This window comes from Lissotriton vulgaris, chromosome 11, assembly GCF_964263255.1.
Source record: "Lissotriton vulgaris chromosome 11, aLisVul1.2, whole genome shotgun sequence".
NCBI lineage: Eukaryota > Metazoa > Chordata > Amphibia > Caudata > Salamandridae > Lissotriton > Lissotriton vulgaris.
The window spans coordinates 567057464-567072969 of NC_141699.1; the positions used below are offsets into that span (position 1 = coordinate 567057464).

The window sequence follows — 15506 nt, forward strand, 5'->3', positions numbered from 1 at the left end:
ATTCTGATTGGCATAATGACATAGATAAGTACGATATATGCCTCTTCCAAGAGACTTGGGCCCTGGAACCCCTATACAAGGTGGGGTGCCGAACATTTAGTACTGAAGCTACTCACCTGAAAAAAGGTAAACCTTCTGGTGGGCTTCTAATTTGGGTTAGGAACATATTAAACAGTGAAATTGATGATATACTGACCGGCTCACGCGACATCCAGGAAGTAAACTTAAAATTCTCTAATCATTCCACACTTCTACTTTTCAACATATACATAAGACCACGTGACCTCTCTAAGGAAGCACAGCTAATTATTCAATTAGCTGGGATTATTGATTCCACCACCAATGATGGTCCCATTGTTATTAGTGGCGATCTCAATTGCTGCTACGAACCCTTAAGGGGTATGGAAACTATAACAGAGGAAGAAGACCAAGCACTGGGTATTCCGCAATTAAGCACTGAAAAACTAGCAAGGTGCACTCTCTCAGCCCTGCAGATGTTTAATTTCACTATAGAAAAAGGATTGCGGGCGTGCAATGGAAGGTGCCCCTCTGACACTGAGCGAACAAACACTTTCACTAGGGGTCAGGCACCCTCACCAATAGATTACATTATGATAAGTGCTATACACTAAGCGTAAGTGAATGATTTTAGAGTAGAGGAAAGAAGGGAAAGCAACCACTTCCCCCTTTGCCTAGTTTTAGAAGCGAAATACTTCCATCTCCAAACTAGACTAGGTCCGCAGGTATCACAGCCTATGCTGTGTAATAATAGGCGGGCTGTTAGATGGCCAACAATTCTAGGGAAATTAGAACCGCTGACTTTTATTTACAACATTTTTAGTGATCTCTTATCTTCTTTTCTTTCTAATGACGATCCAAATCCTATTTTAATTACCCAAATCCACTCAATGTTAGTGGAAAGAATGGAACCCTCTCTTACCAGAGCAGCGATGGGCAAAACGCCCCTCAAGAATAAGTTGATATCAGCCAATCCCTGGTTTAATAAAGCATGCAGAACAGCCAAAAAAGACCTAATTAAAACACTGCGCTCTAAAGAACCAGTTAAAATTAGGCAAGCGAGGAAAAACTATAATCAGATTTTAATGCTAGAACGTTAGAATTGGGAGGATGCAGGCTGGAAATATTTGTTAGCCGCAGCAAGGGCAAGAGATCACTCACTATTCTGGCGGATCATTGCAAATGGCAACAAGTCTAGTAAGCCAGCCCAGGATTACTATCTAGGCCCTACTACTTGGTATAATCATTTCGCACACTTATACGCACCCTCGGGTTCCACATCTAGCCAGTACCTACATATAATTAATGAGCTGATAAATTCTGATGTGATTGACCCACTATATTTTTCCATTATAGAAACTAAGCAGGCTATAGTAACCATCAAGGCATCGAAAGCCCCAGGCCCAGATAACATTCCGGGGGACCTTTTTAGACATGATCCAGAGGTATGGGCATCGTACATAAAATTACTCTGTAGTGCAATAAGCAGTGGACAGCCCATCCCTGCCTCATGGAAGGGCGCGTAGATTGTCCCTATATATAAGAAGGGCTGCAGGGACAATCCCGCCAACTACAGGCCCATCAGCTTGATAGATATTACCCAAAAAATATACTCAAAACAGATCCTGGAAAAGTTAAACGATTGGTTAACGGATAATACTGTCCCCTTACCAGACAGGGTTCAGAAAAAGAACCAGCACCATAGACCAGGTGCTCAGGTTGTTAACCATTGCCTGGAAATACACTAAACTAAGATCGGGTAACTTGTATGTGGCCTTTATTGATTTTAAAGCTGCTTTCGACTTAATTCCAACAGATCTGCTGTCGGTAAACCTGTTAAAACATGGAGTCCCCAAAAACATCCTGGTACAATTGATAAGACTTAATGAAAATAACTTTGCAAAAGTCTGCTGGGGACTAGGTGGTGAACTAACAGAGGAGATCCCGTGAGAAGAGGGGTGCGCCAGGGATGTGTCCTGGTGCCAACCCTGTTCCTCCTGTATATCAAGGATATGGTGGACTTCTTACTAAACTCAAATCATGACTCTCCCAAGTTAGGTGGTTCCCACGTATATGCCCTGACATTTGCGGATGATACTATCTTGCTTTCACAAACCCCTAGGGGATTGCAGAACCTCCTTAATAAGCTTGATTAGTATTGTACAGAAAAGGGACTGGAAATAAACCCCCTAAAAACCAAATACATGTATACCAGGCCCCTCAAAAGCTGTAAAAATAATATTACACTAAATGGTGCAGTAATAGAGAGGGTTCACAATTTTGTTTATTTAGGAGTGACCCTAGATTCCAAGCTTTCATGGTGCCCCCATATTAGAAAATCAGGGACGATTTTGATGCAAAACTCAGTGTCCATCCTGAAAAAACTCCATGCTACTCATACTAAATCTATTACTCCGGCATTGGAGGTATAAAAATCGAAGGCTCAAACTGGCGCCCTCTATGGCTCTGAGTTGTGGGGTGGGGAGCAATCCACTATAACTATGGGAGAAAATAGGGTTCTAAGAGTAATGATCCCTCTGCCTCAAAGTACCCCGGTGATTCCATATATGTATGATCTAGGGCTAAAACGCATAGAGGATAGGGCAGTTTTGATGACCTTGTTATATTGGATTAGGTTATGGGCCACTGATGAACTGTCTATTTACAGGCAGGCACTAAAATAACTCATTGCACTAGATACCAATGTAACCTTCTGATGGTTGATAAACATGCGTAGACGGCTACTGGACTTGGGGCTTAGTGAGTTCTGGCATCACCCAGAAAAATTGAACCTGGATTCAAAAAAGGAACTTAAGAGGATTTACAGGAGCCAGGTTGTACAAAAAGTTTTTCAAAATAGTAGCGCTGGCTCACTCACAAATGATTGCCTGATGGTTAAACCCGCCCCTCGCTTTGAGATTTTCCTTGATCAAATAGAACCCAAACTTGCAAAAATACTGTATTTAAAATTTAGGTACGGAACTCTATGTGTTAGGTCATTTACAGCCAAGTGGGGAAAGCCCAGCAATGGGGAGGAAGATAGCAAGTGCGTAATGTGCCAGCTGTCTATGAAGGAAAATATAGCACATTTCCTTTTATTTTGCCTTATCTACATGAAAGCCAGACAGAAATGGATTGCACCGTTGGGAAGGAAAATGGGTGTGAGAAGATATATGGACATGTTATGTATTTTAAAAACCGACAACACTCAGCTTGTTGTTTTTGGAGTTTCGAGATTCTTATTGGCTGCTAACTATATAAGAATGAAGAAGGGTTTGAAATTTTAACCAGGATGTTGTAATTGTGGACTTAAGAATATTAAGCATGTATTCTTTTTGTCACGTAGTTGACCATTTTTAGTGTATATAGTATTTAATATTTTATTATGAAATGCATGCTCAGTAATTCTGGGGAAAACTATTACGATAAAAAAGGATTGCACTTTATATACCTAATTGCACTTTATATTTTAATAGCGATCGCACTTTAGACTAGAACTGCGTATTTGCACAAATGCTATGTTGTACGAATCGGTAACCCATAATTGTGAATATTACTATAATGGACTCGAAGGATGTGAAGATTGAACAACTTTTCTTGTACATAGAACTCAATGACCATGTTCCTTCCTGTACTGATTCGATCACATTTTATTCTGGATCTGCGTATTTGCACAAATGTAATGTTTTATAAACTGGCAATCTATAATTGTGAACATATTATATGAACTGGAAGTATCTGAACACTATGATTTTGCTTTTTCTTTTTACGATTCTATGAATCGAATAAAGATGTTTCTGACTGACTGATATCATCACTAATTAATGAAACAGATGCCAACTTTTACACTTCACCCATCTCAATTTCTTCAAACTTTCTGTTAATATTCCTTTCATTCTTCATATGGAGGTCTTTCACCTTTTTATATAAATGTCTATTATATTCTTCTAATTCTATTTCATCGATATTTCTTTTCTTTCCCTTTTTATTTATTGCATATGTCTTTTTATGTTTGCGACATCCACAACAAATGATTATGCCTAAAATCATTAAGGTTATTCCCACCATTGGCATCAGTATTTTACCTACAAAACTTTTCCCTACATTAGAAAACCAACTACCTATAGAGAAAAGACCATCTGTTAGTCTTTTCCATGCACTATCAACCTCCATTGGTTTAAGTTCTTTTTCTAAATATGTAATATTCCTTACATACCCTTTCAATTTTACACTTTTGTCAGGTATGTAAGTGCAACAATGTTGCACTTTCAGCATTCTACAGACTCCGCCCTCTTTTGCCAACAATGTATCAAGAGCTAGTCAATTTTGTACAACCATTGATCTTACCGCACCTAATTCTGTATTAATCATTAAAAACCTCCAGCAGTGTCTGTCGATAATCGATCTACCACTGTCGATAATTTGCAAATTCTTTGAGTATTTAAAACCACTCCCACTGAAGGTATCAATGCACTAAATATATCACCTACAATTTCTGCTATACTAGCTCTTTTAATACGTATTAGTCCATTAGTGTCTTCATTACTTCCAGTGATTCTATTTATATGGTATACTTTTGGGAATACTGTTCTAAAATAGCAACTCCCATACCAATGGTCAGGCAATTTGTAATACGCTTTGTTCCCACAGATATAATAAATTCCAGGAAATACCGGTTCAGTTCCATCTTCGAAACCCCAACCCCAATAATGTTATAATTGTGTTCACATTCACTGAAACCAATGAATATATTGTTATAATAACTTGCTCTCTCCCTGTGGAGACAGAGTTTCCCTTTCTTTTCAAAGTCCAGTAACATAGCAGCATGAGTTTTACCATTCAAGGTGTACTCTTTATTTTCTGCCCATTTAGGAATCTTTCGTTTCTGTTCTGTAGCTTTGGTTTGGAAATCCTCTCTCCTTTTCTCAACTACATTCAAAAATATCTTTTCTTCTTCATGTAAAATGTATGTTAAATTATTCTTGTGTACTTCAGCTATATCTATTCTACCTATTGTTAGAAAATATTCTCCCATATAATGAGCTATGTTACCTTTACTATGTATAGAATTCAGGTTATTATGAATAGGAAGTTCAGAGAAAATCACATCTAGATTAGAATAATAATATTGTAAGGGTCCTCTTTTGTAAAATAAGCTAGCCAAAATACTACATGAAATACCATAAGTAAGGGGCAAATGATGATAAGTGACTCCTTCCGCTACAGACAATGGTAGCTCCATACATACATAGCAATCGCTTATTTCCATTGCCTCCACATAGTGTACTAATAGATTTGCAAATACATTCAAATGTGTTCTATTTCTAACTTTATGGTAATGCAATCCTTCCTCATCTGATGCTTCTACTTCTATTATTTGCTGCCTAACATTGTCTATATTTCCATGTGTGTCTAATTTTTCAGGTGCATCTACCTTCTCATGAATGTTAGTATCATTCTTTTCACTTTTACTCATTAGATAAGGAATAGCTATGGTCAGTCCTAACCATACTATAAGTACTATTACTATACTACATGTGCATATTCTACAGCATGTTTTTTAGCAATTTCTTTTCGGTTTACCATTAACAGTATGATCAGCCATTTTTTATTAGGGAGACTTAGCCCCTCTTTGAGAACTTTTCACAAAATTTCAACCTGTGAAATTTTCAAGTTGGTCTTACTTCTTCGTCTGTTGGTTCATCAATTAATTCATCATCATCATCATCACTCAGTTCTAATTTTTCAAGATCTTCAAGAATGACATAAGTCCATTCAGGACCTCTGAACCTATTTTTCAGTCTTTTCAATCGCAGACTTTTTCTATTTGGTTGTTCTGTTGAAAGCTCAGTTTGACTTGATATTTCGTTTACTTGCTCTGGTTCTTCATTTATTGATTTAAGACAAAATTTTAATTTCTTAACAAAATCAGGCCAATTATCTCCTTTTCTGAGTCTTTTTGCTAGCTTTATGCTTTGTTTTTCTTCAATTGTTCCTTTGTTTTCATTCAGTTGTGGCACTATTTGTGTATTTTTGTCATCTGTATCCCTCTCTGTCTGACTTGGTCCAGGTCTTTCTTCTTTTTCTTCTGCCTGGATACTAATCTGGCCTTGTTCAGCCATGTGTTGCAATTGACTTTGATTTGGTTTGTTTTCTTCTTCCTGAACACATTTATCTACATCTATCTGATCCTGCTCAGGTATCTCGATCTCTTGCTTTTCTTCTTCCCGAGCTCTCGCCCTTTTACCTATCTGTCCCTTCTCAGACTCTGGAACTGTGACAGGTATTTGGAATGTCTGAGTATCTTGGTCTTTCCTTATCTGTTCCTCCTCAGAATTACTTTTGACTTTGATTTGTGTAACCTGAGTACGTTCTTCTATTCCTGTCTCATCTTCACTATCACTTTGTCTATCTAAATAAGTCTGGCTTCTGGTACTCACAACATCTGCAGGAATGTCAATCACTGGAATCCATTCATCCTGACTGGTGCTCAGTTGTTCATCATCAACTACTTCGGAATCACTTTTTCGAGACCCCTCAGCTACACAACATTCAGCTTCAGTTTCATCAGGTTCAGCCACTAATTTTGTATGGCTCGCATGGTTCCAATTCAGGATTCCTTTACACTTTACTGCTGTAGTGGACACCAATATCACTTGTGTTGGTTTTCCCTACCTCTGAGCTAGACAAGATTCTTGTGTATGTTCTTTTATTACAACCCAGTCACCTGGAATCAGATCGTGTGCTGGAGTTGTTTGCCTGGTGACAGTGTCTTCTCCAACCTGGTGAGAGATAGAACGCACTTGGTCAGCCAGTTCTTTGCAGTACTCTAGTACTAAGTCATCAGATATATTTATCAACTTATGTCCTGGCACCCATGACTGCCTCATTGCTCTTCCCATGAGTATTTCATGAGGACTCAAGCCTGTTTTTCTGTCTGGAATGCTTCTGGGTCCCATCAGATTAAGAGGTAAAGCATCTGGCCATTCTAATCGAGTTGATTCATAAATCATTCCCAATCTTGATTTGATTGTGCCATTCAGTTGTTCTACCACTCCAGAAGCCTCTGGGCGGTATGCACAGTGCAGATTTTGCTCAATTTTAAATGCTTCACAGATAGACCAATTATTTCATTATTGAAATGTCTTCCTCGGTCTGATTCAATCGTTACTGGAAAACTGAAACATGGTATGAGCTCTCTAAGTAGTAATTTTGCGACTGTAATGCTATCATCCCTACGTGAAGGGTAAGCCTCCACCCATTTTGAAAATAGGCAAACAATGACAAGGACGTACTTCATTCCTCTACAAGGGGGCAACTGAATGAAATCAATCTGAAGTCGAATAAAAGGACCTTCTGCCTTTCCAATCTTTCCTGACAAAACCACAGTTCTTTTCCCAGGATTAATTTGTTGACATATCAAGCACCTATAGCAAAGACTCTCTGCAATGTTCCTGAACCTTACATTGAACCAGGTTTGTCTGAATATTCTTACCATAGCATCTCGCCCTAGATGAGAATCACCATGATACATCCTAGCCATAGGAGCAAACATACAGTTTGGCAACACAGGCCTCCCATCAAGGTAAACAATGACACCATCTTCAGCCCTTCTCTGACATCCTATTTCTGCCCACTCTTCTTTCTCTTCCTGTGCTGCATCAATTTGCAAATCTCTCACTTCTTCCCTCGTTTTCACTTTCTCAAGTAACATAAGTTGGCAGCTGTTTCTCTTTGGTTCAATTTTCGTGTTTATTGCCATTTTATTCTTGGCACAATATTGAGCTAATTGGTCAGCATATCAGTTACCTGCTGTCACTTTGTCATTGCCAGATTTGTGAGCAGCACACTTGACCACAGCTTCTATTTCTGGGAATTGAATTGCTTTTAGTAAATCTTTCACAAAATTTCCATTTTTAATTGGAGTACCTGATGAAGTCAGAAACTCTTTTTGCACCCAGAGTTGGCCAAAATCATACACAGCTCCATAGCCATATTGGCTATCAGTAAAAATAGTCACTTTCAGATTTTTCCCAAATTTACAAGATTTTGTCAATGCAATTAATTCTGCTACCAGTGCAGATTTTACTCCAGGTAAATATGATGCTTCAACTGGACCCCATAGAGTGCAAACGGCATAAGCAGCACTCAAACCTCCTTCCTCATGTCGCAAACATGAACCATCTACAAATAGTTCATGTTCTGAATGTATTAGTGCCTCTTCTCTTATGTCTGGGCGTGGTTTAGTACAATATTCTGTAAAATCAATACAATTATGTTAAATTTCATTCTTGACCTCTGCAATATGCGATTCAGGTAATAATGTTGCTGGGTTCAGAATATTACATCTAGCAATTGTCACATTTTCTGCACCTACAAGAATTCGTTCATACTTAGTCAGCCGACTAGGTGTTAAGTACTGAGTTTTAGTCCTGGTCAATAAAATCACAACTGCGTGTGGAACATACACTGTTACTGGATGTCCCATGATAATGGGCTCACTTTGCTCAAGACTCACACAAGTTGCTGCTACTGCTTTCAGACATCCTGTCAATGCTGCTGCCACTGGATCCAGAGTAGAGGAAAAACATGCAACAGGTAGTCTCATCAAACCATGAATCTGAGTCAAAACTGAAAGTGCACAATTTATTTATTTATTTATTTATTAATCTTATAAAGCGCGACAGCTACCCGTAAGGGTTTCCCGGCGCTGAATGACAGTAATAGCAGAATACAGTCCGAAGGGAAATTATTGGACAAAAAGCCAGGTCTTTACGGCTTTACGAAAGCGGATATGACAGTGCTCCATACGCAAGTCCAGGGGAAGGGAGTTCCAGAGTTGGGGACCCAAGGTGGCAAAAGAGCGACCACCCACTCTGGAAAGCCTGAACTTAGGAACACAGAACAGGTGTTGGGAAGAAGAACGGAGAGAACGTGCAGGTACATAAAGTTTAACAAGGGACTGGAGATAGGAAGGGGCGACTCCAATTTTGATCTTGTGCATAAAGCACAACTGTCTCGTGTGTCACAAAACAATGCAAAATCTTTTGTATAGTCAGGCATCCCTAATGCTGGAGCTGAACACAAACAATCTCGTAATTTTAGAAAAGATGACATGCTTTCGTCATCCCATTCTACTGGGTCTTTTGCTCTTTTCCTTGTCATTTGTATTAATGGTTTTGCTAGGACTGCAAATCCCACAATCCATTGCCTGCAGTAACCCACACCTCCAAGAAACATTCTGATTTCTTTCTGTGTTTGAGGTAGATTCATGTTTTGAATTATTCTGATCCTTTCAGAGGTAACCCTTCTGACGCCTCTATCTATCTGGTGCCCCAGATATTTCACTGATGTAGTACAATACTGCAATTTTTCAGGTGATACTTTGTGTCTACCTTTTCCTAATTGATTCAGCAAAGCAATTGTATCAGTAACACAGCCTTTTCGATTCTTAGATGCCACCAGTAGGTCATCAATATACTGCACCAGGACTGATTGTCCAGGCAGTATCAAAGATTCAAGACATTTTTTCAAGATCTGATTAAAGATCAATGGACTTTCTGTGTACCCCTGAGGGGCTCGATTCCAAACATAGATATGGTCATCGAATTTGAACAAGAAAAGATATTTACTATCAGGGTCCAGTGGCATTGAGAAAAATGCCTGGCAAAGGTTAATTACGGTGAACCAGCCTGCTGCCCATGGTATTTAATACAAAATCACAGCAGGGTTTGGTACAACTGGACAACATGGGATGACAATTTTATTGATTTTGCGGAGGTCCTGTACGACCCTGTATTTTCTGCTTGGTTTCTTGATGCCAATTATGGGTGAATTACATGGACTGCTCATTATTTCCTGCAAAATTCTTGCTTCCACTTGACGTTTTATTTCTAGTGCGACTCCTGCTTTTATTTCTGGGCTCAATTTATACTGTCGAATATTTGGATAAACGGCACCTTCTTTTACTGTCACTTTTACTGCGTCAACATTTGCCATTAATCCTACATCTTTTCCTGTGAAATCCCACACTTTAGGATCTACTGTATGTTGTAATTCTTTTGGCAAGTCTTTTATGGTAATCTTTTGTTTTTCTGTTTCTTGTTTTGCTAGCAGAATTTTATAAATTCCATCTTCATCTGGAGTTTGAATTTCAACACCATTTGGTGTACAAAAGATAGTGCAATTCATTTTGCACAACAAATCCCTGCCTAATAGATTTACAGGCCTGGAGTCACATACAACAAATTTGTGCATTTCTTCAAAATTGCCTATTTTGACTTCCAATGGTTCTGTAACTGGAGTACTAATTTGTTTATTAGAAACGCCCACTACTTGGATCGCTTCTCCCGAGAGGGGTAGGTTTGGAACGTCTGCTGTTCTCACAGTAGAACGGGTAGCGCCAGTATCCAACAGAAAGGTAACATCATTTCCTTCAACTTTTCCCTCAATGTATGGACATGACTGATCTACCTGCAAGGATGCGCCAAGTACGCACTCCTCACCCTCCCCCCTCAGGCACCGTCAGAAACTATCTTCATCAAAGTATGAGTCACTCAAAAGAAATTGGGGTGTCATTGTGTTCCTTTTACTACTTCCTTCCCAACTTGTGGTATCTATACTATATGCTGGTTGACTCCCAGGGTTTGGCATAGGCGCCAATGGTAACTGATTTTCTATTACCTGTTTTTGCTGCTTTTGTGATAACTCATTCTGCGTCTGTGGATTCAAATTACTATTCTTATTTAACACAGCCTTACACTCGTTCTTCCAATGCCCCAACTTGCAGCACCCATGACAAGGGCTTTTTTCTTAGCTTCTTCTCGGTTAAATTTAGCTCTAGGGTTATTACCATTTCCATCTCCTTGGGTCTGAATGTTTTTCAATTGAAGTTCTTGTTGCTCTGCTAATTTTACCTGTGCCCACATTATTTTTTCTTCCAAATTCTTTCGTTTATTATCCAATTCGTCTTCACAATATTTTGCATATTTCAGTATTTCATTTACATGGTTTGGCTTGCCAACAGATTTTATTATCCTTAATCCATTGTGGAATTTCTGGTCTTAATCCAGACACAAACCGATAGATAAAATGCGTCATATCTTTGGTGTCAATGTTTTCTAAACCACTACACTGTTTAAAAACTTGCAAAAGACGTTCATAGTATGCATGCACAGATTCAGCTTTATTCTGAGTAGTTCTATCTATTCTAGTCCAGTCTGTTTCTTTTGGAGGTACTTTCCCTTTCAAATACAGTATAACCTGATTACACTTCCTTGTCACCTCGTCTGATGGTGCTCCTGTTTTTGGGTCTCTAGGATACTCATCATTTGGCCAGTTTACTGCAATTTTACATTCTGTCCATAAATCGACAGGAACAACAATATCAAATAACCCATCTAGATCTTTTAATAACACTTTTGAAACATTTAGAAATCTCTCGACCTGTCTGTACCAATCTGCAGGTCTCTCTCTGAGTTTTGGAAATTCATTTGTAAATTGCAATGTATCTTGTCGGGACCATTGAACATGCACATAACCTCCACCTGGTACTTCTCTCATTGGACACAACCTTTCCACTTTTTCTGTTTCTTTCAACATATATTCTGATATAGTGTTTTTCCCTTGAGCTTCTTCCTTTACCTTTAACCATATAGCGTTCCATCTGTCTATGTCACCCCATTTTTGCAACAATGATAACAATTCTTTGATTTGTAATTTACGACCGGACACATTCATATTATCTAAATCTGTCAGAAAATTCAGCTCGATATGGTTTCTGTAATACTTTTGATTTACCAATGTCAATCCCCATTTCACTTGCTAAGCTTGTTAATTTTTCATGAAATGTTTTTGTGTTTCGGGTGATACTTCGACATATAAACAACAATTCATCTTCATTTCATACATTCAATCGATCTAATCCCACATTTCCAGTAATCATTTCTTCTAATTCAACTCATAATTTAAAAATATCCAATGTATTTGACTGTGATTTTGTTTTTTCTATTTCTCGAGACCATCTTACAATTTCTTCTGGAGTAACTACAGTCTCACTTCTCGTACCTGAAGAGGTTTTAATTTGCACTTCTCTAGTATTTACAGGTGTAGTTTTTCTAGCTGAGCTACTTACTGGTTCTCTTATAGGTAAATCCATCAAAGAAATTTCTGACCCACATTCACTTGCTTGGTCATCCACTATTAATGTTTCTTTCCTTGGCTGCACTACAGGTGTAGTTACAACAGGAGGTCTGGAACGGGGACTGGTCTGTTTTTCTCCATATAAAGGTACAACCGGACCTATAGTCACTGGAATTGTTAATGCTTCAGGACTAATATTTAACTGTGTAATTTTCTGAATTAACTCATTCCTTTGCTTCATTATTGCTTCTCGTTCCTTTTCCTGTAACACTTTTTCTAATGATACCTCATGTAATACTTGTGGAACTAAAGGTGGCTTAAAAAATGGAGCACTAGCATTTGTCTGATTCTGCTCCTCATTATAAGGTGGCAGATTTTTCATTAAGAAATCCTCCAAGTAATCCTCTTCTGGATCAGCACTTGTCATTAAATTTTTATTTTTCTCAGTACTTTTACTCCCTGTTTGTTCTTCTAATGCTCGGACAGGATATAATCCTTCCACCAGCATGGACTGTCTCCATTGTTTCATCTGCTTATCTCTTGTCTCTTTAGGAAATTTAGGATAAAATGTACTAATACTTTTATCACTTCTGGATCTGTCTCGCTCAAAAGGTTCTGTTTCCCATTCCTCCAATGCCTCATATTGGGTTAACCTAGGTATTGGATCTAATTCATTCATGCGTGCTCTTAAATTGTACAAAACTCTACCATTAAAGGTACCATTTTCTGGAAACGCCAAAATTCCATCATCTTTTGTGTATTTTATCCAGTTTTCTAACCATGTGCAAGTATGGTAGCCCCTTTCAATCATAATGTATGATGCAGGCGTATTCGATGTTGGAATAATAATCCCTTTACTGGTTTTGATTGGCCTATCCTTCTTAAAGAAATTTTTAACTTTCTTGACAAATAACATTTTTCTTTTGTCTCCGTACATGATATAAGGTATCCCTCTTATCATCTGTTCTTTAGCAAAACCTAGATATTTTCTAACTGGTCTATTTCCTATAAATTCTGGATCTAAATGCCACATATATTTTATGCCGCTTTACTTCATAATGACACTCAGTTTCTTATTTTCAAGAACCAATCTACAATTAGAATCCAAAATATTTTCAACCAATGGTTGCGCGGCTTTTTCCAGTGAGACGATTTCTCGCGGTTCCTGTACTCACCCCTCCTTTACAAAATTACCTCAGCAACACACCCGCTGTATTAACCAATACCAGCGCAGCTCTGAGTGCAGTCAGCGCAGCTCCGCAACTGACTCCCTCCTTTGAAAGGTAATACGAGAGAATTATTTTAAATGTTCATTTTCATTAATTAACAATGTAAAAACATTCTCCACTGTGTCCGAGTAACTATTTCAAAAGAAAAGAATGATTTATATTCACTGCGACTAACTCCCTTCCATTTACTCTTCATACACTGCAAGTAGATCTCTTCCGTCTACCTTTCACACAAGCATCGGAGAACCTGTTACTCCCTCGGGCTTACCTTTTCTAGTTTATGCACGGCCAATATTTCACCAACGAACCCCTATGCTGTCAATCAAGCTCAGAAGAACCCGCTACTCCTTCAGTGTGACCCTTTCTAGGTGATATCACACCAAAGTTTTACTAGCGAACTCTTTGCTACAATTATTCACACATTTATACAGAAAAATCCCTAAAACAGTGCTTCCGGTTTTACCTAACCATGCACTTTTTACCTCGAACAAGTGACCTCACTACAGAATGTGGCTTTTAAGGAAAGTCTTTCCATGGCTCCCTTCCAACTCCAGAAAGACTTTAGTCCAGGCATTAATCACTAGTCGCTTAGGCTACGGGAATGCACTGTTAGTGGCAGCAATTGATACCTGCTGTCCAAGCTGCAAGTTGTGCAGAACTTAGCTGCTCGGCTAATTTGTAACCTTCCCCCACACTCTTCTGCTGCCCATATGTTTTGCATCAGAAAATGGGCAATCTTTAAGTTATGCTGCCTGACCGACAAGGCCCTCCCTGCCTGTCTACACTCCAGACTTTGTCTCTATCAGCCTACTAGACCTTTTAGTTCTACTAATAAAGCCTTTCTTAAGATTCCACGTATATGTAAATGTATTGCGATTTATATAGCGCACGTATCACCCGAAGGCATCAAGGCGCTTGCCTTGGGAACCCGTCCTGGTATTCCCCTGTGAGATAACCCCAGCAGGGTATCCACAAGGTGAAAGCCAGGCATCCCGCCGCGAGGGGCCGTAGTGGAGATTAAGCAAGCTATTGCCCAGAGTCGCAGAGTGTGAACCCGTGAGTCGAGTAGGCACCGGAACGAGAATTATCGAGTCCATGGAATTTTTGAGCCCAAGACCCGCCGAGGCGGGGAATTGAACCCTGGTCCAGGACCGATCTCAGCTTCCGGGTCTGCCGCCTCTAACCCCTGAGCCACACTTCTCCACTATGCATCTCAAGATATGGTGGCAGATATTTCTCTTACCTGGCCCCATTGCACTGGAACAAACTGCCTCTTTACATTCATACTTGTTCCGATTTTGTGAAGTTCAAGAAGTTGTTAAAGATGTGGATATTTTAAAAGTGCACTCTTGTCCTGGAAAGCAAAGCACCAAGATACTCCTTTGGGGAGTGAGTCATGTACTATACCAAGTGCGAAAAAAAATGTCACTCTCTGCAAACAGTGAGGTGCAGAGTAAACTCTCTACATAGAGTAAACACTGTTCACAGTACTCACTTTTGTAGTCATATCCACTTAATTTCTCACTGTAGGTTCTGGTGACTGTGAATGGTTTGATACACGTAAATGCTGTCTGTAGAAAGCATTAGTTATATAACAGAAGTTGCGTATCTTGAGGAACTTGGTTTTTCCTGTATAGTTGTATACATATTGAACACTGTTTGCACTATGTGCAGTGTGGGCTTACTCTTCTGACTGTGGTTGATGGTTAATATGTACTCAGCTACCCATGAATTGTATAGTATAGGGTCAATGTTGCACATAACACAAGCTTGCTTCACCTAATGATTCTTCATATTACTCTGAACTATTTTGTACTTCCTTTCAGACCACTAATGTTATACTCGTTATAGAGTAATGTGTGCCAAAAAAGGGTGCGGATGATGTCATCAGTGATGTCATCAATGATGTCATTTGAAATGTCATCAGTGATGTCATAAGTATCATAGAACATGCCATAAGTGATGTGATATATGAGGTCATAACTAAGCAGTGCATGGCCGGGACTCATTATTATTAAGCTTGTAGAGAGCCTGGTTACTCCAATGGAGTGTCCCCGCACTAGGACACATAGGCCACAGCAACTAGTCCGGAACCCCCTACCCCTTAGACACCTGGCC

General features: G+C 39.1%; 1 protein-coding gene across 1 annotated transcript in view; it reads left to right on the forward strand.

The window, feature by feature from the left end:
• LOC147683160 (uncharacterized) overlaps positions 1 to 15506 on the forward strand; it is a 179136-nt gene that overhangs the window by 94444 nt on the left and 69186 nt on the right. The gene's annotated exons all lie outside the window — the stretch shown is intronic.